The sequence below is a fragment of the Pinus tabuliformis genome, chromosome 8, assembly GCF_031772625.1.
Source record: "Pinus tabuliformis cultivar Carrire ecotype Pingquan chromosome 8, CPIR1, whole genome shotgun sequence".
In the NCBI taxonomy this organism is placed as follows: domain Eukaryota; kingdom Viridiplantae; phylum Streptophyta; class Pinopsida; order Pinales; family Pinaceae; genus Pinus; species Pinus tabuliformis.
The window spans coordinates 596,123,744-596,149,833 of record NC_142294.1 but is presented as its reverse complement, the minus strand read 5'-3'; positions in this window follow the sequence as shown (position 1 = coordinate 596,149,833).

The window sequence follows — 26,090 nt, the reverse complement described above, 5'->3', positions numbered from 1 at the left end:
TTCACAGCACCAGTAGATCCATATCCTCCTCCATTTTTCTTGCTTAACTTATAAACTTCCGACTGAGATAAGTTGGTCATATAGACTCAGATTTGAGCATCGTTTGTGCCACTGGAAACATAATGACAAAAACTATAACTTAGTGATGTTTCCATCAAAATTCGAGCACCTTGATTTTTGAGGTTTACTAGAGCCACCTGGATCATTATTCCCCACTGAAGGGAATAATTATTTTAAAATTGTATCATCAATAAAATTTTATTATAATATTATCAATATATATTAAAATAAAACAAATCAATAATCGTAATTTTTTTTATAGTTAATGTCTATTGAGAGTAAATTTCAAATACTAAATCATAAAGAAATGTAAAAAACTGCTTGATTTATTTTAAAATTTGGTTTTATACTTAAAATGTTTTTAAGAGAAGTGTTTCTAAATCATTTTCTTGATGAGCAAAAAGGTTAGGAAGATAGGTAGTGTAAAACAAATTGAAATTTTGATTTCATTTAACTATAATTAAGATACTTTAGGATAAATTACTTTTCATATTCATTTTTCTTAATGTGACAAAGATGAATTTTTTTTATATCACATGATGCATAGGGAATTTTTCTGTGCCAAGTTTCACATTACAACTTATGGGAGTTTATTTTTATTTTAGAAATGTTGATTTGATTCTTTATGAAAGTCATAAAAAATAAATACTTTTGATTTTTTGAATTAGGGTTTTCCAATTCTTTGTAATCTCTTCATTTTTTGTAATCCTTTAGGTTTTTACAACACCACAATTCTCCCTTAATTTAGCTGTAATAACATTTTTAATACTCTGATACTTGACATCTTATTTTATTCTTCAATGCTTTGGCTAAGAGTTAGCATATTTATGCCACTTAAATCTTTAAGCCACTTTTTCTTGAGATGCAAGTGGTTTTGGTTGGAGTTCAAAGAAATTTTAGGAAACATATTGCCTTCCATGTTGTTTATCTTGTTCTTTTGCAATAAGTATTTAGTAATAGCCTTGTTCTTATTCAACGAAAGCCTTACTTTTATGATAAAGATATGATGTGATGTATTTATTATCATTTTGAGATTATAAGTTATAAAAATACATTTGAATTTTTTCTATTTCTCTCCATGATGATCTAGAGTTACTGGAACCCCATACTTCCCATATAACATACAACAATGATAAGCGTCTCAAAGAGGAGTTTCTTTTTACCTCATAGACAAAGGTTTTTTTTATTTGCAGTTGTTTTTTAGTCCATAAAAATGTTTCCACCTTCCATTTATCTTTCATTTCACTGTTTTAATTTTAGTTAATGTTGGCAAGCAAATAATGTTAGAAATAATGGAAACCAGGACACTACTCAGAGGTGGGGTGAATCAGTAGTGTGGCCAAATTATACAATTTTAACAATTTTCAATTTTCAATCACTTGAACAATTATTTAATGGGTTAAAAACACAATCATGTAAGACATAAAATGATCAAACACGTGACCAATATATACAAAATACACCAATTTTCTTTTTATTACAAACTTCAACTTGATTACAACATCATAGCTCCATAAGCTACCACCAGTACGTTTATAAGCTACTACTGAAAGGAATTTCAATCCTTGCATATTTATTAGCTACCACTAAAAGGGACTATTTCCCCTACTCATTTACCAATACCCACTGGAAGGGACTCTTGCCCCTTCTTGATGACCAGTCTTTGTTGAGGACTCTAGCCCCCAAATCTTCTCTAGCACCCACTAGAAGGAGATGATTCCCCTTGTCTACAACCTACCACTTGCCAACCATGTTGATCCATCCTTCATATATTTTCAAACTCAGATCAATAGGCCTCTTACCTCATAAATCAATAAAAAATTTCATACTGTAAATGCTCCCCAAAGCCACCTTAAACACCTTCAACAACATTTGATTAATGAACAAACCACCATCACCTTTAGCTATTTATGATTGTTGAAGTAGCAACACCAACAACTCTACCTCATAAAATATTCTACTCTCTCATGCGACACCCCCAACAACATTACGTTTCTCTCACAATTATGTTTCACACTTACATGCAGCCACCTACTACAACTCTCTCCTGCTCTTGCTTATGCAACCCCTATTCCTACAGTACCCTGCTACTCTCTCTAAATTATGCACCAGTAGCCCTCTGCTACTATTCACAATTCTGTTGCACACCATATCATGTCTCACACACATCCTACCAGTAGCCACTTGTTGCTGCTCACCTCTCATACATCTCTCTCTTTCCTGAGCTCTGGTTTTGTTATAGACACTTTTGGGCATTGCAACCCCAATCATATATGTCCATAAACCAAGGGCTTCTGAGTCCCTAAAAGTGTTGTTTCATGCCCTAAAGGAACAAGGTCAGCTGATTACATCATCTCCCAGAAGTTCTCGACAGAAAACTTCTCAGAACTGGTCAAAGCTGGACCATACAGGTTGCTCAGTGCTAAGGGTACGATGCATCTCACCTGCCCAGTGTAAAAGGTACGATGCATACTGGAAAGCCCTTCTGTAGGGTACGATGGGCGAGAATGGATAAGTGGCAGAGACAATTTGCAAGGTGGATGATCATGGAATCTTCCAGAAACTTCTCCTGTGACACTTGCCTCTCTGAATTCGCCTAGGGATGAGTAAGAGATCATCAATCTCCAAGTGGAATCAAGAACTATCAGAGAGAAGACACTAATCAAAATCCCAGAAGTTGACTCACCTCCTTGCAATCATCTATATATGGATCCCTCATCCCAGAGATCCAGAAGCTGGAATTTTGTATCTTGTAAGAAAGTGATGTTGGTTTCTTGGTGGAATATCATAGTGTTGGGTGATCTAAACTTTTCATGAGGTGAAGAAGGGCTTTCATGCTGGGAGGATGACGCTGGGTCAGATCAATGGGTTGTAATCCTCTCTTCTAATCTTTATATCAATGAAGCTATTCAAGTTTTCCTCCACATTCTTGTATGTCTGATAATATATGCATTTTTGTGGTCAATATATATCTAGTCCTATATTTCTTATGATTGTATATCTCTGCACTTTGAAGGTATTATGATGCTTTGACTTTATAGGTACTCTTTGAAGCGGAGTGGTCAAGGGAGAAGCGGCAAAGACCTGTCGGTGAGGAGAAGGAACAAGCAAAGAACCGAGCGAAAGATCGAGGTTGTTATTCTTTGATCCTCTCCTGTCTACTTCTCATAAAGGAAAACGAAAGTAACTTTAATCTGTCTATTTCTAAGATAGCTACCCATCTTAGTGGGACTAGCAGCTCTACATAGACACTAGATTTCCCGATAACAAAATGGCGACTCCACTTGGGAGCGAGTAGATTGTTTGCTTGTCTATATTTGTTTTTTTTATAAACTTACATACGGAGCCTGAAGTCAAGCCAGCTAGCCTTTGAACTGCATTTGCTATGCAAGTGCAAAGTAGATCAATGCTGCTTCAGTCTATCTTCGGGTTTTGTTTATAAATTGAACAATCAATTTGCAAACATCCTAATTGCCCTAGTGGTGGCTCTAGTAACCACATTAGATCAACCCCTGTGATTTCTATTTACTGACTATCATTAGCTTGGCCTAAATCCCTGAGCTAAGCTGCAAACTGTGACCAAGAACCAAGTTGACGTCTCGTCCCTAGACCATCGCACTTTCTCCTCTTGGGAATTTGGATGCATCGCACCTCCCATGTGCAGTAGGTGCGCTGCATCGCACTTACCCTATGTTGCAGGTGTGTTGATCAGATAAGACCTCTTTTGCTTCCAGATTTTGGTTTCTTTGTTCACTCTCTTCACCTTTAGTCAGGAGTTTTGTTGTCTGTGATTAGTATACCACTGTGGAAACTCCCTTACTTTGCATGATTATACCTCCATAGTACAAAGAATTGTGAAAGTTTTTATGTATTGTGCGTCATTTACAGTTCTCTTTTACAAAAAGTAGCATAATCAAACTGTCGCCTTTTGATTTGGAAGCGTCGCAAGTGTCGTTTTCAGTCAAAGAAAAGAATCCTATCATTCTTGATGGCCAATTATATAGTTACTCTTGTATTTGATTTGAATTACTAGTTTTTCAAGTGTCGAAAGTAGTTTTCAATTCAAAGTCGCAAAGTGTCGTCATTATCTTCCTTTAGTTTTTGAAGAGAAATTTGTTAGTACTGTCGCTTTGAAAAGATAATTCAGATCTGTACTCAGCATTCTTTATGTCATTCACAAAATAAGAAAGCGGAAAACAAATACATGCATGAGCATTTGCATTTAGACTGCTTGTTGTTTTGATTTAGGATAGTGCATCTAGTGTGTGCTCTCTGCTCTATGTTGAAAGAATATCATCTCTCTTTCTTTAGTAGCTAGGATTTTCATTGCAAAAAGAAGATTAAACGATTGTTTATCATCTTAGATTGCATTTTAGGAATTGTATATCTACATCACGCGGTGAACTTGAAAGGAAAATTTCTTAAGAAAGATCAACTATAAAATAAATTCAATGAACATAAAAACGCTTTGGAACCTAACGCACAACATCTAGAAGTCTAGGCTAGAGACATATTTCGGTGTCGTAAAGCCTGGTAACTATCGCTTTCATTGTAGGTTGGGTGATTCCTCCTCTTTGAGATGACAAGTGCCAGTACAGACTTGTGCTCCCACGTATCGTCGAGTATATATTGGGAGACCACAATGGGGTATATCCTTTATCCATAAGAAGCTGTGTCTGCCGCCCTATCGATTGCAATGCACTGAACACAGCATTCGGGAAGATTGATTGCTGTACAGTAAAAAGTATTCTGTAGTTTTGCGATTGGTTTGGTAATCCCTCTGTCTAGATTTCCAGAGTAGTCTCTTTCATTCCTTTTTAGACTCCTTAAAGGAAAAGGTCCATCTGAGCACTTGTCACTTCAGGCTCATTAAAAATCGAAGGCGACTAGAGTCATCTTTTGTTTTTTCTCGACTCTTAAGAATTGAAAAAGCAAGTTGTGTCAAAGGGTCTAAAATTTATTTTAATCGGAATAACGTCACTATTCCCTCATTGGTCTTAGGTTGAGAAAATGGAGTCCACCAACCAAGGATTTCCCCTTGGAAGAAATCCTGGTCCTTTGTCCTCTTGGGGAGATGTTGGTGCACCTCATATGGCCACATTGCCACTTCCAGGATTGATGATTGGCTTGCCAATATGGCTCTTCTCGACCTCTGTCATTCAGAATACTGTGATTCCTGAACAATCAAGTCAACAACTAGACGATACTAGAGTTACCCCTCAACCTTCTACCTCATCCGTTTCTCCCTCTCCTCCTTCCTCTTCGCTTGATGAAGCTGGTAAAGCAAAAAATCAAGTAACTAAGAAGGAGAAGAAGGAAAAGAAGAAGAAGGAGCCAAAGGCAAAAAGGGGTAACCATGCATCATCTAGCAAAAATCCACACACGGCACTGTCCAGACCTAAATCTCCATGTGCCATTTGTAAAGAGGACCACTATCATCGAGATTTTCCTTGTATCCCCCGGATCTTAAGGGACTGGTCTCCTTGTTTGCACAATCTGATGTCATCAACCTCTGACGATCATGTTGAAAGCACACCATCAACTAGTGAAAACGAAGTCTCTAGACAGAAAGGAAGATGTAAATTTCCTTGCAAACTGTGCGAAGGCAATCATGCCATCCACCGTTGTCCCTTCCTGGATGAAGCTAAAAGAGTCTTCGATAACTGTCCTGCTTCACTGTTGCGGCTTCCTCCTGGATACAAGAAACTCTTGCCAAGTCCATCGCTAGTTGAAAATACGACCGACACAACTTTGTGGTTGGTCGAAGCATCTATCATTGAAGATAAACCCACTGAATCCATACCAGACGAAAGTCAAAAGGTTGAGGTGGCAGTCGACCCGGTCTTGTCTTCGGAAGGTCCATCTTCAGATGATACAATCACCGAAGAGAATGAGAACGACACCATTCAAATTCTTTTCGTAAATAGAGACTCCGATGAACATGGGGGCAATATACCCGTTCCTTTACCACAGGAAGGAAGTTCATCAAAGTCATACCCGACTGTTTATTCGATTCCACCTCCAAGCAACATAGTCATTTCCTTCGATTGGAATGTACTAGGCAGACCCCATTTACTGGCTAGTGTACCATTCCGAATCATTGTTCAAACCTACTGAATGGTCATGGTCGGTACCATCATAGATGAGGGGGATTCTGTGAGTATCCTTTCCTCAACTTCTTGGAAAGTGCTTGGTTCGCCATCGCTTCTGCCTGAGATGCGGAATCTAACAAGATTTGGTAAAGGAACCAGTCGACCGTTAGGGATCTTTCCAAGTTTGCCTATAACTTTAAGAAGGAAACTTGTTTATATGAATGTAACAGTAGTCAAAGGACCTTTATTTTATAATCTTCTCCTTGGGCGCAACTATATTTATAGCATGGGAGCCATTGTCTCCTAACTCTTTCGAGTAATGTGTTTTCCACATGAAGGTCGAGTGGTCCAGCTCGTAAACCAGCTTTCATTCCCCGGCTCACACGTAGCTAATAGTCAAATGCCATCCCTAAATGGTCTTTTACGCAAGGAATGTCTCATCAATCTCCATTCCATCCACCTAAAGAACGCGAGTAATTCAGGGGTCAGGACTGAAACCTAGGGGGCATGCACCCTGGTCTGCTTTGGCAGGAAAACTCTAGGTATAGAGTAGGTTTCCGCGGAGGAATGTGACTGGTCCGATGCCTATCCATATAGGAAGAGGGTATTAGACTAGAATAAGATACCTCCGTCAGAAGGTAGGCCTTTCCTGATAGAACAAATGTTTTGTCTGTAAATTGAAGGGTAACCTAGAATCTCTACTTCACTATACCTGGGGGCATGCAAACCTTTTTGCCTGCAAGTGAAGAACGACCATTTATTTTCTTAGTTTGTAGATTCTCAAACCCTTTAAACTTCTAGGATGGGTCATTCATAATTTTTGTTGAAAAGTGTGCAAGAAGAAATGCTTGTTGAGAATGCAACAAGATGATGGAGCTTAGTGGAAAGGAGTCGCCTTCACTACGTGGGCCCGTAGGTAAATTATGACGCAAGTTCTATTTTTGGATCCCAGCAAGGATGATCACAGCAGGAGTGACCACAACAGGAGTGATCACAGTATGAGTGATCCCAGTATGGGTGACCATAGTATGAGTGATCACAGTATGAGTGATGAAAGTCTATTTTTAGATTGGCTGTTAAAAATAGAAAAGTCAAATATTATTGCCTCATAATAATATTTGGACTATAAACTTGATCTTATTCTCTTGGGGCACTTCAGGATGAACTACAGATGTGGTCCATGCAGATCCTAGAAGGAAATACGTGGTTACCTATGGGATGACTAATATTTGCATGCAGGACTTCAGTTAGAACTCAAGTGAGTTGAGTTTAGTGGACTGGAGGTGCAGTTGATGGAGTTGTGTTCAGTTTAACTTTGTTAAACTGGTTGTATTTAGTCTAACTGATCAATAGACTAGACATGAGTTGGGTGAATTATTTATTAATTAATTCAAAAGTTATTAACTCATAATGCAACTATAGAATACATCAGTTAACTCAGTTGCATGTCAGTGCATGTTCAGTTCAGTAGGGATAGGTGTTAGAGGATCAGATTGCTATCAGTTGTGACTATAGTTGTGCATGATGATTTGCAATTTCAAAGGGATTGAGTATGCCAATGAATTGGCCAATACCAAGAATTGTAGCCTCTGCTCACGTCCAACACAGTGTGAGTGATTCTTTGTAGGTGAAATACGAGTTTGGTAAACCATTCTCATTCAATTCTTGAGCAGGTATTGAGCTGTGGAGGCAGGAAAGCAGCGGGGGAGATTTGGAGATCAGATCTGAGCTGTATTGTGTGTAGCATGTGGATATAGTACTGAGTACTTGTGAGGAGTATTGTACTATGTATTGTTACATGATTCAATCACTATAATATACAGATAGTTGGGGTTTTTTAGCGAGATGCTTTCCCCGGGAAAATACTGTGTTGATATGTGTGATTGATGCTTCTATGTACGCCTGTGAATGTTTCTGTTTCAGTAAATTAATGATCAATGTAGAGGAGGCTATGTATTATGCATGTTCTTCTTATAAGTGTATAATCAGGATAATCTCTGTGAATATGTGTCATATTATTCAAAATTTGTACATGGTATCGAAGCTGCTTGATTTGTAGAAGAGATTTTTACAGGATATCAAGCGAGGATTGATCATTGGATCTATTATTCAGAAAGTGTTTACATTTTATTTCTTCAGGCAGAGTCTGTAATTGGGCCAGGTAGCCTCTGGATTCATCCTTCTTTTGGAAGGTGAGATATCCGGTGAATGCCCAGACAGTCAATCTCTATACAAGAAATACTTTGTTCTCACGAATTCTAGATCAGAAGTGGTTGAGTTTTTGAGCTGGTGGAATTTGAATTTAATTCAAAAGCAAGAGATAAAACTCAGAAACATTAAGTGTGAGAATGGAGACAGTATGCCCCAGTATCTCACGAAGTTCACCCAATGTCAGGATGAGCTGGGAAGTGTGGGGGTGACTGTCGGATGAGGATGGTGAGTCTAGCACTCCTTGACCTTCCTAAGAGTTGGCATAGCTACCAGGACTCGGTGAATTGAAGGGAGAAACTGCCAGGATGGGAGAGACTTTGGTCGGATCTTGTGCAGGAGGAGATTAGACGGAGGACCAGAGACGGTTCTTCATCCATGCAGGATGATGAGAAGTGTGCCTTAGCGAGTAAGGTGAAGAAGGGGAAGGAGAAGGGTTCTCTTTCTGAATCCAGTTCTTCCAGTGGTGGGAAGAAGGTTGACAAATCGAAAGTGCGATGCTTTCATTGTCATGAGGAGGGTTCATGGGTCAAGAACCTGTATGCTCTTGAGGTTCAAGATGCATGCAAAGCCTTGAGCAGTAAGGAAACTGATGGAGACTTGGTGGTTGAGAGGGAGCGTATATTACCTCTCAACATGCAGAGCCAAAAGAAGTCTCAAACGATTGTGGAGGAGCCACAATTGGTGCAGCAGCTTCAGGAGGTTGTGGAGCAGCCACAACAAGGGAAGCTGAGAGGAGATCGAGTAGAGACATCTACTCATCCAGAGACCTCCAGTAGGGGGAAACTTCGAGCCAGGTGGGCTGAGGGATCGCATGCAGCCATACCTCCAGGTAGGAGGTGGGGTGATGTGGATTGATTTTCCCAACGAGGAGGGGCAGGATCCTTGAGGTACCCAACCTCTTGGATGAGACCTTGCTACGGGAGACCCGATGTGTAGTAGTAGGAACTGACTGATTGGGTAGAGACAGTGTGGATGGAGCGGCAGAGAGAGCGAGAGTGCAGGGAATCCCAGGACAGCGCATAGCTAGCAGGCTGCAGCAATGCGAGAGGCACAAGTGTTTTGCACAGTGCTAGGTGGCACAGAGAGGTGTGCAATGGTGCGAGATGCATGGAGATGTTGCAGTAGCGCAGATGTTAGAGAGGGAGCACTTGTCAGCAGCAGGTAGAGCTTCAGCATTAGAGGATGTTTCTAGCCCAACAGGGAGGTCAGTTGGGAGGTGCAGTGCGGATGCAATGCTGGGAGATAGAACTAGCAGCAGCACAGATGTAGTCAGAGATCAAAGTGACAGAGGCTAGAGCAGTCAGATACTGAAGAGCACAGAGATGCAGGGTTTTCAGTCGATAGAGGCAATAGTAGTCAGAGACTTTGATGACAGAGCAAGTGGACCAGCCAGATGTGTTGCATGGAGAACATTCCAGAGTTACAGGATCAGGTTTGAAAGGAAGCCTTTCTTGTTGAGAGGGAGTGTTGAAAAGTGTGCAACAAGAAATGCTTGTTGAGAATGCAACAAGATGATGGAGCTTAGTCGAAAGGAGTCGCCTTTACTAAGTGGGCCCGCAGGGAAATTATGGCGCAAGTTCTATTTTTGGATCCTAGCAGGGATGATCACAGCAGGAGTGACCACAACAGGAGTGATCACAGTATGAGTGATCACAGTATGGGTGACCACAGTATGAGTGATCACAGTATGAGTGATCAAAGTCTATTTTTAGACTGGCTGTCAAAAATAGAAAAGTCAAATATTATTGTCTCATAATAATATTTGGACTATAAACTTGATCTTATTCTCTTGGAGCACTTTAGGATGAGCTACGGATGTGGTACATGCGGATCCCAGAAGGAAATACGTGGTTACCTATGGGATGACTAATATTTGCATGCAGGACTTCAGTTAGAACTCAAGTGAGTTGAGTTTAGTGGACTGGAGGTGCAGTTGATGGAGTTGTGTTCAATTTAACTTTGTTAAACTGGTTGTATTTAGTCTAACTGATCAATAGACTAGAGATGAGTTGGGTGAATTAGTTATTAATTAATTCACAAGTTATTAACTCATAATGCAACTGTAGAATACATCAGTTAACTCAGTTGCATGTTAGTGCATGTTCAGTTCAGCAGGGACAGGTGTTAGAGGATCAGATTGCTATCAGTTGTGACTATAGTTGTGCATGATGATTTGCACAATCAGAGAGACTGAGTATGCCAATGAATTGGCCAATACCAATAATTGTAGCCTGTGCTCACGTCCAACACAGTGTGAGTGATTCTTTGTAGGTGAAATACGAGTTTGGTAAACCATTCTCATTCAATTCTTGAGCAGGTATTGAGCTGTGGAGGTAGGAAAGCAGCGGGGGAGATTTGGAGATCAGATCTGAGCTGTATTGTGTGTAGCATGTGGAGATAGTACTGAGTACTTGTGAGGAGTATTGTACTATGCATTGTTACATGATTCAATCACTATAATATATAGATAGTTGGGGTTTTTAGCGAGATGCTTTCCCCAGGAAAATACTGTGTTGATATGTGTGATTGATGCTTCTATGTATGCCTGTGAATGTTTCTGCTTCTGTAAATTGATGATCAATGTAGAGGAGGTTATGTATTATGCATGTTCCGCTTATAAGTGTATAATCAGGATAATCTCTGTGAATATGTGTCATATTATTCAAAATTTGTACAATTTGCATAATGAAAGGATGTGAGGCAAAGCTTCAAAAGGTGCAAGCTCTATAAAAATGGAATCTACCGATGAGATGTCTTTATCATATGACTGGCACAAGCAGTTTTTATGTGAATTTCAAGCTCGTTAAAAATTAAACCTAAGCAATGAGGAAACGTTTCCCCCAGAGTTTAAGCTCATTAAAAAATGAACCAATTTCTGGTAAATAACCGTCGTGAATGTATTATCATCAGCTCTTGAGCCTTGGTCATGTTCTCATCATCACCTCCACTCTATTTTAGCTGATCATTCGCTGCCATTTGATTGTTTACCCCTTTTGAGGAACAGCTGCGAATAGTGATTCTGTTAGCCATCCTTGTGACACTGCCGTGATTGGAAAATTCCAAACCTTACCTGGAATCAGTTGCTACCTAAAATTATCACTTGTTCCTCAAAAAACGAGTCTCATTTAAGCTCTTTTCGTCTGACTCATAAAATATTAAAATATTGTTGTGTAGTTGGCCTCTCCAGCTCGTTAAAGCTACTGGGAGTGCTATCCCTCCTCTAGATTTTAATCTTTCTGAACCTGAGGGATTATTACACAAAACGATTGAGCGCTTGTCTTGTTCGGCTCGTTAAAACTATCGAAAATTCATCCCTTTTGTACTATTTTATACCTTTTTGGACTTAAGGGATTACATGATGAAAAAGGATCACTGGAGTTTCCTTTCCATCCCTTTTCAGACTCTCTAAAATTGAAAAAGGTTCGAGTTGTCTTTTTCGTTAAACTCGTTAAAACCAATAGCGACAAACTTGTCCATACAGACAAGAATGAGTTTCACTGTCGCTAGGCTCGTTAAAACATAGCGATGGGTTTGCCCGAAGGGAAAATTATAGAAAAAGCATATGTTATCCTCCTCAGCTCGATAAAAATAAAGAGGTACTGCTCAACAATGACTGGGGAAAATTTGTGAAGAAAACTTGAAGAAAATTTATTGGTAGCGAGTCGCTCTTGAACATGACACTTTCACTCCATCACCATGATTGAGTCGGGTTGGGTTATTCCGTTCACCGGTCATATTACCATTGGTCCACCGTACCATCCATATTTGGGGTTAATGCTACCAATCCATTTTAGTGTCGCTGATATGTTCAAGAGAAGTCGATTAGAGAATTCACCAACCCATCTTGTGTCTCATCTGCTACAATACCTTTATGTTTCATTCTTTCATGACCGCCACCCTGAACCCTGTATCATCAGATCGTTTTCACCTCCAAAAGTCATTTGCTCCGTTCCGTGTCATAGATGTGGGATTCATTAAGGCCCTCCTACGACGGGTCACTTCTTGTCAACATCAACTCATTATCCAAGAAGTCGACCTAGGAACAACCCTTTCAGTACTTTGAAGCTTGCATGCCTCAATGGCAAGTTTCTCACTTTTGGCGACAAGTTTACATCAATGTCCTTCGACCGAGAGATTTTGTGTGGTGTTCGACGCCAAGTCCAATTTTCACACCATGTGAATTGTACTGTCGTACCTTGAGGGTCATCATCATTATCGGTGATTCCTCTCACGCCTGTTAAGATCTTACATCATTGGCTAGTAATCAGGCGATTTCTTTCCATGTTTGACTCCAGAACATTTTTCACATGGATCGACTTGTACTTTGGGCGAAGATCGAACAAGTTTGAAGACCCCGGATCTAGTTTCATCCATCCGTGCTGTGATATATTCAGGAAAATAAAGACATCAAATGTACATCATTGCTACACAAATGATCATCCGAATCAAAGGATGATGGCTCTATCAGAATCATCAGTCTGCCACATAGACGGTTGTCTGTCCTATGTACATGAAAATGAATTTATAAAGCTGAGCATGGGAATGCTCGCCTCAGCTAGATCATGAAAACATTATGAAAATAATGTATTGTATTATATCTTATTACAAGTCGCCTTCTAGTTCGAAAAACATCAGATCCTCATGATAATGCATTTCACTCGACATCAAAAGATTAACGACCTCATGCTTTAGGAGGAAACTGTTATAGACATTTTTGGGCACTGCAACCCCAATCATATATGTCCATAAACCAAGAGTTTTTGAGTCCCTAAAAGTGTTGTTTCATGCCCTAAAGAAACAAGGTAAGATGATTACATCATCTCCCAGAAGTTCCCCACAGAAAATTGTTCAGAACTGGTCAAAACTGGACCATACAGGTTTCTCAGTGCTAAGGGTGCGATGCATCTCACCTGCCCAGTGTAAAAGGTGCGATGCATACTGGAAAGCCTTTTTGTAGGGTGCGATGGGCGAGAATGGACAAATGGCAGAGACAGTTTGCAAGGTGGATGGTCATGGAATCTTCCAGAAACTTCTCCTATGACACTTTCCTCTCTGAATTTGCCCAGGGATGAGTAAGAGATCATCAATCTCCAAGTGGAATCAAGAACTATCAGAGAGAAGACACTAATCAAAATCCCAGAAGTTGACTCACCTCCCTGCAATCATCTATATATGGATCCCTCATCCCAGAGATCCAAAGGCTGGAATTTTGTATCTTGTAAGGAAGTGTTGTTGGTTTCTTTGTGGAATATCATAGTGTTGGGTGATCTAAGCTTCTCATGAGGTGAAGAAGGGCTTTCATGCTGGGAGGATGATGCTGGGTCAGATCAATGGGTTGTAATCCTCTCTTCTAATATTTATATCAATGAATCTATTCAAGTTTTCCTCCACATTCTTGTATGTCTGATAATATATGCATTTGTGTGGTCAATATATATCTGGTCCTATATTGCTTATGATTGTAGATATTTGCACTTTGAAGGTATTATGCTGCTTTCACTTTACAGGTACTCTTTGAAGCGGAGTGGTCAAGGGAGAAGCAATAAAGACTTGTCAGTGAGGAGAAGGAACAAGCAAAGAACCGAGCGAAAGATCGAGGTTGGCATTCTTTGATCCTCTCCTGTCTACTTCTCATAAAGGAAAACAAAAGTAACTTTAATCTGTTTGTTTCTAAGATAGCTACCCATCTTAGTGGGACTAGTAGCTCTGCATAGACACTAGATTTCCTGATAACAAGTTTATATCATTTTTCATCACGGAAAATTTGAAGGACCTAAATTTATCTTAAAGTTTAGAAACCTTGGCGAATATTACTAGTTCTTACTATGAAAACTATAAACTTCTTAGTGATTTCTTTGTAAAAGTACTTAAAATTTTTATTGATTTTAAATATATTTTCTTTATAATTTTGGTGATTTTTAAAGTAAAATAATTTTATCTTATAAAATTTGGGCTATTTTTTAATAGAAAAAATGGAAATTGGCGAATATGTTTTTGGAAAAACCATGAAAAATTATCCCACGTGCGAATATTAGCCCCTACAATTTTCCCTATTTTTCATTGATATTTTTTGAACGGGACTATTGTTTTCTTTCTCTTTAAATCATGTTGCATGAATTTATTTATTTTTCCTTCCTCCTAATCAATTTAGTCTTTTAATTTTTCTCTTCAATTTCTCAATTCTTGATCTACATTTTTGGGCTCATTAGCTGAGTTAAATTGTTGTTTTCTTCAATTTTGGCTTTGTTATAGGATTTAGCTACGCTTCTGATATTTTTAAATGCAGTTAATTTTGGCTTAAATACCAAATTTACTACCAAAACTAACAGTTCCACCATTTTGACCTTAAGTCTTTTTTCTCTATTGCTTGCCTATTTTTTGCCAAATCTGCCACCTAAACAGGTAGTCTCGTAAAAAAAAAAAAAGTTGTTGATTGTTCATGCCAAAGCCATAAGGCCTTTTATTTTGTTGCCACAAAAACATAATGTTTCCAACTCATTCACTCATGCACAACCCTTTGTTATAGCCCAAAAGGCCTTCGCAACCCTTTCTAATTTCAATACAAAACGCTGCCAAATTTACCTCCACGATCCTTTTCTATTTTTAAACAAAATTCTACCAAATTTATTGAATTGGCCTTAAGGCCCCTTTTGTTTTCACCTTACCTTCTTTCCACCATAGAACTGAGTCTCCGTAACCATGAGTCAAAGGTTCTGGGCACTTAGCCCTTTTATGCCCTAGGTGGGCCACATATCATTGTAAATGACTATGTATTGTTATTAGATTTTCTGCGTGAAACAATCTTGGGCTATATCTAGGTGCTAAGCGAAATATCCCCAAGAGCCTACGCAACTCCATTCTTTGTGTTTTAGGTTCATTTCTATGTGAAATTCCCCAATACAATTCCCATGCACTAAGTCCTATCCAAGAGCCTCTACGAATCTTTACAACTGTCACACCCATGGTCACTTCTTGTGCCATATGGACCAGTGTATGAGCTTAGCCCGTAGCACCCTTCCTCCTAGCACATTGTTTATGTTCCTTTTTTCAAACTGTCAAGGTTGATATGTCGGGTCAATATGTGTAGTGGGGACCGTCATCCATGTTTCTAATTGGTTACTGTCATAAACCATCAACCTGCCAATGTGTCCTGACTCCCTCTGTTTTTTGGCTCTTCCTCTTTGTGCACACTAACCATACTGCCAAGATGATCTCACAATGATGTCAGTTATGCCATATGTCAACTTGTGATAGGTGACATGTGTCGCTAAAAAATAACACCTTTTGGTAGTTGAAAATATCAAATCTGCTTCCACGTGTCCCTGTTGACATCACCACCTGAAATCACTTGAGCCAATCAGTTGTTTCCACCTCTCCTCCTGGAGGAGAGATAAATAGTCCTCCAAGGCCTATTTTGTGACCTTTTCCTTTGTAATTTGTTTTCCTAAAAAACCTTGGTTTCGAGCATTTTTTCTACAGTACCACTCCGAAGCGAATTATGGTTTTGGTAGAGGTTCCCCTGGAGTAGTTTTTTGTCATTGATATACATGATCAACTTATGTGGAAAACCACTTCTATGACCAGAGATTCGGTTGAATAGACTATCTCTAGTGCCCCCAAAAATCCTCCACGTAGCCTAACCCTTTCCTTTATTTTCTTCTGGGCTGACTCTCTATTGTGCTGCCTCTTTATCTTATCTTCGAGCCTTTCCTTCTGAACTCAAATTGTGAGAGCTGAGGTGGCAGAGTGGGCCTCCTTTTTTGTGGGATGGTGCTTTGATAGCATGTCCTGGTGCCAATAGCCTAGAGCGTAGCCTGCAGTGTAGCCTTAGGCTCTTATCACCATATAATACACCAGTTGGGTGGGCTCCACCCACTGTATTCCTCCTAGTAGTTTGTTTATGTGCACCCTTTCCACATCTCTGGGGTACACCCACCAGGGTGGTATGACTTGGCTGGCCTGTATGCTAGGCACCACCTATGGTAAATCATTGTGCTCCTCTATACTGCTTCTTTAAGTGCCACATATTCCCACTTCATTTCATCAGGTCGCTTAGACCTAAGCAGCATAAAATACCATCAAGGTATTACCTCCAAGGTAAGCGCCCCAAGTGGGCTCCATCCACTACAAACCACACCAATGAGAACTCTCCCTACTGCTAACATGTCTTCCATGTCTTCTCGGAGCTATCAATTAGAGGTTGTGCCACCATCTCCACTGAGTTCAGAATTTATTCCAACTTTGGCTGTGTGCCAAAGCTCATTTAAACACCTTTTAGCTCTGCAAACTTTGACTTTGTGTCATAGGGCTTTGACCGTATCTATATCACGATCGAGGAGGCCATTTTCAAACTTCCACATACCACTGGAAATATTTTTCTAAGCTCTTTCCATATTTTTGGGTTCCACCTAAACCTAATATCGTCTGCTACTCCAAAAATGGCTCCAAATCCTCTACACCATACCTTTTCCACTAATGATTTCCATGCTTTTCCTTTGCCTTAGCCACTTGTGCCATTGCCTTTTATTTTTCATATGCCACCTTTCTTATTCCAATATTTTCCTTGGCCACCAATGGAAACCAATGCAGTGGCCTTTACCAATATTTTCCATTTCCTTTGCCATCAATCATCTTTTCCTTTTCCATCAATGACAACACATTTCGAATAATCTCCCCCTTTTGCATTGATAGTAACACCAATATCGTACAACACCTTATTACCAATGATCATTACCATCTTGCATTTGATGGAAACACCAATATCAAACAACACATGATGACCAATGATCATTACCATCTTGAGTTTGATGGAAACACCAAGACCAAACAACACATCATTACAAATCATGATTATGATCTTGAGTTTGATAATCACTATTTCTCCCCCTTTGACATCAATGGAAAATATATTAGCATGATCCTCATGTCAACAATCTCCTTCTGTCTTATGATATTGTGTACCTGTCAACTGCTTCTCCTTAAGCTAAAAAAAAAAATCAGATGCCTCTGATATGATCCAAGGAGCTTCCACTCTGTCCTGTGAAGAATATTGGACACAAGGGAAAGGAGCATTTACTCCCAATATTTTCCTCAAGAAAACAAGAGGGATCTCTTAGTGAAACCACTCATGCTTTTGCTTTACCTAGAAGAGCTCTAATTACAACAAACTCACCATAAATCTCATGTTAAATACTAATTAACACTACCTTAGATACATGTGATACCAACTACCTGTTGGAACAACATCATAACAATAAATCCACACTGATTACTCTCATATGCATCAAACTCCATTAGCCTCTATCTAGTAGCACATAACTGATACCAGTTAATGATACCAATTTTCAATGCATAGTAACATACTCAAATCTTGAATTGAGTATACTCCCCCTGTGGCTATGTTCCCTGTTTGCATTCAAAATATGTAAACAGTAATTGTTAAGGAAACTTATATATAAATCATCACCAAACTACACATGCTGAGACTATCAATTCATCAATCAACCATACTGCTCATAAAAATTAGCATACTTCCCTTTCATCCTCTAGATGCATTCCTTGGAATATTTGTTTTTTCTCCTTGTGTTTGATTTTTTTGGCTTCCCTTGAAGCCAACCTCTTCTTTTAAATGAAGAGGAACAAGGGATCTACTCCCCCTTATTATTCTATTTTCCTTTGTCTTCCACACTTGCACATGCCAAATTAGCTCAACGCCATGAGCTTGTTTCCTTCATTGATCTTTCTAACTGGGTGGATTCATGCCATTGCGTGAGCATGCATACCACTTTTTATCTTCTTTCTCACTATCTTTGGTGAAATGTTAAGGCTAATGCTGCTTCTTTTAACTGATTGAAGTCTCTGTGAGATATCCACTACAAGAATTACAGAATCTATTATGTTAAATTTCTGTTGATTTTCTTCATAGCCAAACATTGTTCTGCACTACCTCTATTCACCATTCGAGGTGTTGAAATATCTCCTACATTGTTCTTTTTGTTGGCCCTCAACTCTATTTGCAGCATTTTGGAAAAATAATTTCTTGCCAGATTTACATGCAGTTGCTTTGTGCCCAAATTTCTTGCACCAGCTTGAAATATTATTCAAGAACAGGGAAAAGGAATTAAACTTCTTACCTATTATCACTTACAAAAAAATTGTTCGAATGATGCCAAGTGATGTCAAAAGAATGCAAAATAGTAGAGGATATTGCAGTCATCCTCTAAGCCACATATGGACTCAACACCTACATTAGACCCACTCCATTGGAAAGTGATTTTAACAAGCTTTCCAGTGATACGTGGAAATCCAAAAATTGACTCCCGGATCAAAAGATATGGTATGTTGAAGTTTCAAGGATTGAAGACCAAGGAAGGTCCAGACTATTGCAGATCGCATATCGGAGGTCTTGATATATTGATCATCACAAGATCAGAGCATTAGAGATATCGACGATCGCATATTAGAGATCAAGCATACCAATGCATCGCAACATCATATCATCAAGCATATCAGTGCATGGCATATCGGGGGTCCAAATACATCGGAGATCGGCGGTCGCAACATCAGAGCTTGGAGGAGATCAACACATCGGAGCATCAGACATATCGGAGATCAAAGGGTCATAACTTCTAAACGTGAGAACCTTTTAAGTTTTGTGACATGGGTAAAGCACTGATAGTGTTAAAGACCAATGGGAATGCCGATAAAGGATTAAAAAAGTATTTCATTGCAAAAACCAAAGGTGGGAAAGCCCCTTTCTCCCTCCTCTAGCAAGGCACATGGCCGCATATGACCGGTTCTAATAAAAATACAGTGGAATCTAATGTTAGAATGACGTGGCTGTATGGAAGGACACATGGCAGGTAGATTTGGCATTTTGGGGGGGCCAAAGGGGAATAATCTGGGTGACACATGTCACCATTCATGAGGTGCCACATGGAGTGATGACATCATATCGGAGATTGCATATTGAAGGTTGAGAATGTCAACACTTTGTAATGCTTGATACTCAAAGAAGTTCTGATAAGGGGGCTCTGATATTGGGCTGGCACCATGGTAAAAAATACTCAAAGAACCAACGACGCGGAGCTGGAGCCGAGCACCGAGAGCTATGGGTTACATCGGAAGTTGGAATATCGCAACTCCAAAGATAAATCCCCGATTTGAAACTTCTGATGAGAGGGTCTCTGATATTTGGCTGGCGCATGGTCAAGAATAACTTAAAGAACCAAGGGAACTAAGAACATAACAAAGGAAAAATAGCCCCCAGTGGGAACAAAAATGGTCTAGCACCTTAAGGCTAAGTAGGAAGCCACGACCCTCAGTCCTATGGTGAGAAATGCAGGAAGGGCTAAGCGGAAGGAGCTCATCATATCAGAGGTCATAAATTAGAAGATTAGAAGACTACACCATTGTGAAGATTACAATATGAAATTTCTCTGATAAGTACGGTAGAAAGAGTTAAATGTGTATGGTTTGACAGCTGCAAGATTGAATGTGGGAAGAGAGGAGTTCGTCTCTAGGAGTAATGGCAATAATCTAAGATCACTAGTTCAAGGAAACAAGGACCACGATCAGTAGGAAAGAGTGTTGGGTTTGCCATGAAGTGATACAAGCTATCTCTGTGCTTTGATGCACATGTTTAGTGAGATAAATGGAGGTATGGGACTCACGAAGCATTGTGAAAGTCACCTGAGAATTAATTTCTCAGCGTGGATCTCCATGCAGTGAGGTAATAAAAGACTGCCAGGTTGATCTCTGTTTCTGCACTATGACAAGAAACTGACAGTTGATCACTCCTAGCTCCAGAAAGTGGGGAATTCAAGTAGTTAAGGTGAAAATGATAGGTGAACCTATTGAGTAACAGAGGAGGAACATCATGGAAAAGGCATGGCCTGATCAGAGGTGATCACAGGAATTGGCATGGAGATATTTTTCTATGGTCATCATTTAGTTTTCCCATGTTTTTTTATTTTGTAATTTGTTGCATTTTAAAGAAGTAATCAAATTTGTTGTAACCATTTTGGTCAACAGAGCCATCACACACCAAGACATTTAGTCGATCAGACAGCTAGAGCTCGACTGAGATATTTTGTAACTATTGTTCAAATCTCCCCTCTCCTTATAAATAGAGGGAAGAAACACTTAAACAAGGTTCATAATTCTCGGAAAGAACTCTTGGAAAGGGCCTTTTCCTATTTTCAAGAAGGTAGTGTTATGAATCTTGATGTATGCACATTTTATCAGAAAATTAATGTGATATTTCTCGTGATTCCAACTTATTGGATTGCACTATGATCATCTCCCCTTCTTTTTTCATATATGTTAAATATTCTTCTCAGATTTCATGTCACTTAGCTTCTACACATATTTCTCAGTAGATGAAAATTCATTTTGATCAAGTTATTGATGGAAACTTCTTGTATAAGATTCATTTTGATCAAGTTATTGATGGATAATGCCTGTATTGATGTGGAAATTAAGTCTTTAAAAAGCACTCCATGTATCTTAGCTTTCCATAAACATTCCCTTTCTCTTGTTTCTCTCTAAATCCATATATATAGAATTATTAAAGCTTAATCTCTGTATGATGGATTTCTTATCTAATGTATTCTACCATTACATTTGTCTTAACAACTAATTTTCTGCAAGTTGTCAATCTGCTTTGGCCACCACTAACCAAGGATCATTTCCAGTGTATTGTTGTGTGTATGTTGGTTCATACATTGTATGATTATGAATGGTTTTGAATCAATCTTATTTGAACCACGTGTAAAAACTATGGTGCTATAAGTCTTTAAGATAAGTTTGACATCACTAATTAAGATGTCCTAGGCACTAGTCTCCTATCAACCCAGAGGCTATCTCTAGGAGTGACAACATCTTTCTGGAGTCATTGTCGAGGAACAAATTTGAGTATTTTCCCCCTGGGTATGACATTCATACACTCTTTGATAAGGTGAGCAAAGATCTATGGGTTGTATATTTATCACCTTGGTGACTCTACTATAAAATCATAAGTTCATCACCCTGGTTGTTAAGAGGCCCCATACCCACTCAAATTCCTCTCAACAAAGAACGCCAACTATATCTAATCAGGAAAAAGTAATATCCAAAAGGATTAGGAAAGAAAAAATTCCCAAAATTTATGTTACCGTGTCCTCGTTTCCTGAAATATCTTCATCCAACTCACATAATGCCATAATTCATCACTTTGGTTTTTCTCCTAGAGTCCTAGTATATCCTCCAGAAAGTGATCAACTACTCAGAACTTCCTTCCTAGAGGGAATGGAAGAAGAAGTTGTAGTAAACACCCCTTCTCTCGCATGTCCTCCCCTCCTTGAAGTTCAGGAGGTAAAATATATCCTCCAAAGTAGCCCTACCCATAGTGTGAACAATTTCTCATTCCATGGTTAGTTAGATGTCCCTCAATTGTTCATAGCTTAGAGACCCTAATAAATAAAGCATGACCACCATTGCACTACATGGTTATCCTAGGTTTCCTATTAAACAAATATGCTCTTGTGGACCTACCTCAACCTTTAAATTCTATGCCAGAGGACTATCTCAAGCGCCTACCCAGGTTTAATGGATAAGATGACACATCACCGCAGAGACACATAGAAGCTTTATGTACCTTTGCAGAAACTTTCAATGTCAAGCACCAAGATGTAGTGCTGAGGTTGTTAGTCTAATATTTGGATGCGGAAGCTAGGAAATGGTTCAAACCCTCATTTAATGCTTCCATTACCACTTGGGAGGAGATGGAGAATTATTTTATGTACAAATTTGGAGAGAAGAGAGATCATGGGTATATTCTTACTAATTTCAATGCTACGAAGAAGAAACCTTATGAGGGTATCTCAAAGTTTACAAAAAGGTTTAATAATTTGTACAGTAGTCTACCTATTGAGATTAAACGTCCATAGGCCACTACTCAACTGGCTTTTTCAAGGGCCTTTGAATCAAAGTTCGACTTCACACTCAGAGAGAGGAAGTCTCATACTTTGGACCAGATTCAAACTAATGATCTCGAGGTAGAATTTTTTTTTGCATCAACAGAGAAGTCAAGAAGCAGAGTTGACCCTGGAGAAAAGAAAAAGGGGAAAAAGAAGGTGACTTCCTTAAGTCTTAGAAGAGAATCCTAAGAACAGAAGATAGAGGAGATGGATAAGTTGAAAAGAAATTATCAAATAAACTGATAAAAATGGAGCTAGAAAATAAAAACCTACGACAAAACTTCCCGACTACTAATATAGGTTTCAATCCCAAATACAGAAGTCATCCCCTACAAATATTACAAAGGGAGAGGAAAGAACAACAAGACCACATCCATCCTCCATTATATATAGAAGATGATCCGAAGGAGCAGATACTAGATGCTAATGAAGTTCAGGGGAACCTATATTCCTCTTTCTCAAATGAAGAACAAGAAGTCAAAAGATATGAAGAAGAGGGGAATGACCTTGATGCAATTCTAGATGATGGTGAGATTGACGATTATCGCAAGCAGTTTGTCGATTTCATGCAGGCTCAGCTGCATAAGAAATACCATCTTCGGTCATCTAGAAAGAGGTCGAGAGGGAAAGACCAAAATGAAGGCGCTTCCTCCCATGTGCCTCCTAAGCCAGCTGATAAGGGTAAGGGGACCTTATATGTAATTACTCAAAAAAATAAAGAATCCTCAAATCCAAACTTCCATAACCAAAGCCCTCAAAGAAGAGAAGTCACCTACCTCTTTTAGGCCCATCTATGAAAAAGAAAAAAATTTGGTAGAGGTTAGCACTGCAGAAAAAAGGCCCTACTATCTTTAATCTTCAAAAAGAGATTGAGAAAGTCAAAATTCTTGTCCTGTTACCTAATCTCTTGAAACAACCCACCTCTAAGACCCAAGTTTTCCAATTCATGTTTCCATCTGTTTCAATCGAATCACATGATACATAAACCTCCAAGAAGAAAGTCCAATGGTCATCTTTGGACCCCATGTCGAACAACAAGATCCCTCCATGGCACATTTTTACGTTACTCTAGTAGTACATCATCTCCTGCATGATAACTACATGTTGGACTTGAGCGCTTCTCATAAGTTGATGTCACTATCAGTGATGTAGCAACTAGGTCTACAGATAACTATATCATACAAACATCTCTACTCTTTTGACTCTAAGAGGGTAAAGCGATTGGGAATGATAAAGGACTTAGTCATGAATTTGGCCCAGATCCCAATAAAAAGTGTAGTGAAGGACATTGTAGTAGCTGATATCCTTGAGAGGTTAAATATGCTTTTGTCTATATCTTGGGGATAAAATATTGGAGGTTTCATCAAGATGGATCTTACCTATGCTCCTATCCCTAACTTTGGTGGAGAAGAAATGCAACTGTATAGGGAATCAAGGTTCATTAAAACAGTTACAAAATATGATTTCCCAAATAATTCTCTTGTGTATGGGAAAGAAGTGGATCTCTCCTACTTACTACTAGAATAATATGATTTTATTTTAGAATAAACACAAGTACAACCAACAACCAAATTAGATCAGAAACTCAGAGATTGTAGCAAAGTCTAGAAGTTGTATTTTGATGGTGCAAATTCTAATGAAGGAAATGGAGTAGGAGTGTTGTTGATATATCCAGAGGGTAGCTTGATTCCCCTCTCGTTCAAATTATAATTTGAGGCAACCAATAATGTGGAAGAATATGAAGCATTACTATTAGGCCTATAAGCAACTACGAGTTTGAACATTGAATGACTAACTGTGTTTTGAGACTCGGAATTGGTGGTAAAGAAAATCAAGAACCAATGTCAAACTAAGCACCCCAAGATAACGGCTTATAGAAATGAGGTTTTTCATTTACTGGAAAACTTGTTCTTAGATTTTAATTTCCAATTATTACCTAGGGAAGGAAATTGAATGGTCGATTCTTTAGCTATAGCTTCTAATCATTTTAAGCCACCACAAAATCCAATTCTCAAATATGAAGTTGAAGTTAGGTACAGACCCTCAGTGTCTAATAATATGAGACACGGGTAGGTGTTTGAAGATGATGAACAAATCAAGCGTTTTATGGAAGTCATTAGGGAATTCGTGAATTATGCGATCGACCAAGAAGAAGAAGAAGTGATAGAGGAACAACTAGTAGCTTGGGAGGAAACTATCATTGGACATAGGGTTCTACAACTAAAGGGAAACACCATTTGTCATGGCCTAGTTTCTTTAGGGATATTATTCATATCCAACGACGTGGCCTCAAAACTTGTTGAGCAAGGAGTCGATGAAAAAGTGGAGGATTTCAACATCGTCTCAGAGAACGAAACCTAGATGATCAAGTTGTCAAAAGGGACCCCCCATCAATATAAATGAAGTTACTTAAATCTCTTTGAAAATTATAAAGATGTATTTTCTTGGTCATATGATGATTTAAAGACCTTTGATATAAATGTTATTTAACATAAGATTCCCTTAAAGAATGAAATGAAGCCTTGTAAGTAGAAACTTAGACCGATTAATCCCCCTTTACTCCCATCCATTGAGAAGGAAATAAGGAAGTTACTTCAAGTCAAGATCATTGTACCCTTGAGGTACTCAGAGTGGGTGGAAAACCTAGTTCCTATCAGGAAAAAGAATGGAGAGATAAGGTTTGGTGTGGATTTATGAAACCTCAACAAAGCTCCATAAAGAGAAAACTACCCATTGCCAAATATGGATTATATATTACAGAAGGTAGTTAACTCAGATTGGATGTCCATGACGGCTGGCTTTTGAGGGTATAATTAGGTAGTTGTGCATCTCGATGATCAGAAGAAAATTGTGTTCACTACACCCTGGGGGACCTTAATGTATGCAAGAATTTTATTTGGCCTTATAAATGTAGGAGAAACCTTCCAAAGCGCCATGGATATAACATTAGTGGGAGAACATGAAAAATTCTTAGTGGTCTACTTAGATGATATCACAATTTTTTCTAAAATAGATGAGGAGCATATTGAACATTTGAAACTAACTTTTGAGAAATGCACGAAGTATGGGTTGTCCCTAAATCCAAAGAAATCTTAATTCGCTCTGAGTGAAGGTAAGATGTTGGGGCATATAGTAGCACAGGAGGGGGTGAAGATCGATCCCAAACATGTGGATGCCAACAACGACATTTCCCTACCTAGAAATAAAAAATAGGTGCAAGTGTTCTTGGGAAGGATCAACTTGTTGAGGATATTTATACCCAATTACGCAGAGATAGTGAAAGGTATAAGAAAGATGTTAAAGAAAGAGAATGAAGTGAAGTGGAACCCAGATTCCTGAGAAACCTTTTCTAGGATCGAGCGATATTTTTCACAAGCTCTTGTGTTATTCACCCTAAATTATTCAAGACCATTTCACATATTTTTATATTGCCTCCCCTCATACTATAGTTGATGTGTTATTGTAGAAGGATAATGAAGGTAATGAGCAACCTATAGCCTTCTTTAGCTAGGTGATGTGGGAGGCTGAATTCAATTATAATATCTTGGAAAAATAGGCTTATGCCCTGGTCAAAGCTTTGAAAGCCTTCATAGTTTATTTTTTACACTCTAACATTGTAGCTTATGTTCCAACAACGGATGTTAAAGACATCCTGGTGCAAGGGGATAGTGAGGGAAAAAGAGGTAAGTGGATTTCTAAAATCCAAGAGTACGACATGGATATCAATCCCATTAAACTCATCAAATGACAGGGATTGGCCAAAATATTA